The following is a 3,016-nucleotide window of genomic DNA, read 5'->3' as shown; positions in this document are numbered from 1 at the left end:
CAGAGGGAGCTGCAGCATACTGCCAGGTTTGCTCCAGTGATGAGGAGGGAGGGGATGATGAGGTCACTGACTCAACGTGGGTGCCTGATAGGAGAGAGGAGGAGGAGGAGGAGGCGGCACATCACCAACGAGGCAGGATGCCCTCCAGGGGCCAGCCTAAGGGCAGCACACTGACTGCATCACACCCCAAAGCTCCACATGTGCAGGGCGCTGCAGTCTCTGCATGTTATTCAAAATGTTCTTTGGTGTGGGCCTTTTTTGAGACGAGTGCATCAGATCGCACCGCTGCTATTTGCAACATATGTCTCAAGCGTATCTCGTGTGGCCAAAACATCTCCCGCTTGGGTACCACATGCTTGACCAGACATATGTTGACCTGCCATACAGTTTGTTGGCAAGCGTATCTAAAAGACCCACACCAAAGAACAAAGAGGACCTCTCCTTGCTCCTCATCAGCTGAGATCTCCAACCCCACTATACCTTCAGTCCTCTCTGAGACCTGCACTGAGAGGAATGAAGGTGTAGAATTAGGTGTGTCACAGCCAAGTACTTGTGGGCAATCTGCTTTCGGTACACCAACGTCAGATTGTACATGGCAAACTTCCCTGCCCCAGCTGCTGCACCGCCAAAAGAAGTTTGCTCCCAGCCATTCACATGCCCAGCGGTTGAATGCTAGCTTGGCAAAATTGCTAGCACTTCAACTGCTGCCTTTTCAGTTGGTAGACTCTGCCCCCTTCCGTGAGTTTGTGGAATGTGCGGTTCCTCAGTGGCAGGTACCCAAATGCCACTTTTTCTCACGGAAGGTGATTCCGGCTCTCTACCGGCATGTGGAAGGCAATGTCCATGCCTCGCTGGACAGGGCGGTCAGCGGTAAGGTGCATATTACTGCTGACTCATGGTCCAGCAGGCATGGACAGGGACGTTACCTAAGTTTCACGGCGCATTGGGTGACTCTGCTGGCAGCTGGGAAGGATGCAGGACAGGGTGCAGTAGTATTGGAGGTTGTTCCACCATCACGCCTCCAAAATGCCACTACTAATGATTTGACACACCTCTCTCCTCCACCCCCTCCTCTTCTTCTTCCTCCATGGCCTCTTCCTGTGCTTTTTCCTCGGAACCAGCGGTGCTCTGTAGCCGTTCAAGGGGCTACGCAAGTACGCAGGCCAAAAGATGCCATGCGGTGCTTGAGCTGGTGTGCTTGGGGGATAGGAGCCACACTGGGGCAGAGGTTCTGTCAGCTCTGCAGGGGCAGGTTCAGAGGTGGTTGACACCACGCCAACTTAAGGCAGGAATGGTGGTTTGCGACAATGGCACCAACCTCCTCTCTGCCCTCCGACAGGGACAAATGACCCATGTGCCCTGTTTGGCTCACGTCCTTAACTTGGTGGTGCAGCGGTTCTTGGGCAGGTACCCGGGCTTACAGGATGTCCTGAGGCAGGCCAGGAAAGTCTGTGTGCATTTCCACCGGTCATATATTGCCAGTGCTCGGCTGGCGGACCTCCAAAAGGAGTTTAACCTGCCCAAGAACCGCCTAATCTGTGACATGCCCACCAGGTGGAACTCAACATTGGCCATGCTGCAGCAGCTGCACACGCAGCAGAGCTCCATCAATGAGTACCTGTGCGACTATGGCACCAGGACAGGGTCAGGGGAGCTTGTTTTTTTTCCCCACACCAGTGGGCCATGGTCAGGGATGCATGCACTGTCCTGTCACCATTTGAGGAGGCCACGAGGATGGTGAGCAGTGACAGTGCATGCATCAGTGACACTGTCCCCCTTGTCCACCTGTTGGAGCACACGCTGCATGGAATATTGGACAGGGCACTTGAGGCAGAACAGAGGCAGGAAGAGGAGGACTTCCTTAGCTCTCAAGGCCCCCTTTATGCAGACAGTGTTCCTGCGTGCCCGCTGATCACACAGGAAGAGGACGAGGAGGAGGAGGAGGAAGATTGTGTCAGTATGGAGGTGGAGCCTGGCACTCAGCATCAGCAGGAGTCTTTAAGGGATCAGTCCCAAGAAACCCATGGACTTGTACATGGCTGGGAGGAGGTGGCTGCGGACCATGTCGTCCTTAGTGACCCAGAGGACTCCGGACCGAATGCCTCAGCAAACCTACGCTGCATGGCCTCCCTGATCCTGCAAAGCCTGCATAAGGATCCTCGTATTCGTGGTATCAAGGAGAAGGACCAATACTGGCTGGCAACCCTCCTTGATCCATGTTACAAGGGTAAGATTGCGGACCTTATCTTGCCATCGCAGAGGGAGCAGAGGATGAAACATCTTCGGGAGGCCTTGCAGAAAGGTCTGTGCAACGCGTTCCCAGAGACTGGGAGCTTACAAACTCCTGTTTCTGGACAACGTGTTGCTGAGGCTTCGGTCAGTCAAAGTCCAGCAACCATCGCCAGCGTCTGTTTTACATGGAGCAGGAATACCTAGGGGCAAGATCTGACTTGGACACCTTTCCCACCGAAAATCCTCTGGGTTACTGGGTCTTGAGGATGGATCACTGGCCAAAGCTTGCACAGTATGCAATTGAGCTACTGGCCTGTCCTGCATCCAGCGTTCTTTCGGAACGCACATTCAGTGCTGCTGGAGGCTTTGTAACCGATCACAGGGTGTGTCTGTCCACCGACTCGATCGATCGACTGACCTTCATAAAAATGAATCAGTCTTGGATCACCACCAGCTACCAAGCACCTGATGCTGATGTAACCGAATTTTTTTTTTTAAATCTCAGATCCCTTCAAAGACTGCCTATGCTGATGCTGAGTGACTATCCCTGAGTAATTATCCTCTTCCTCCTCAATGATCATGCTGATAGCTTGTAAGAACATTTTTGGTTCTGGGCGCCACCACCAGTGCCTAAGGCCCAATTTTTCAGCCCCTGTTTAACAGGAGCGTGTAATTACAATTTTTGATGCAATACTTTGCAGCAGGGCTCGTTTCTGCGTTCCAACTAGAGTATCTGTGAGGGGTTGCAGTGTTGTGGCACCAGCACCAGTGCCTAAGGCCCAAT

The sequence above is a fragment of the Aquarana catesbeiana genome, linkage group LG09 (genome assembly GCF_042186555.1).
Source record: "Aquarana catesbeiana isolate 2022-GZ linkage group LG09, ASM4218655v1, whole genome shotgun sequence".
NCBI classification, from domain to species: Eukaryota; Metazoa; Chordata; class Amphibia; order Anura; family Ranidae; genus Aquarana; species Aquarana catesbeiana.
This window is presented reverse-complemented; position numbering follows the sequence as displayed.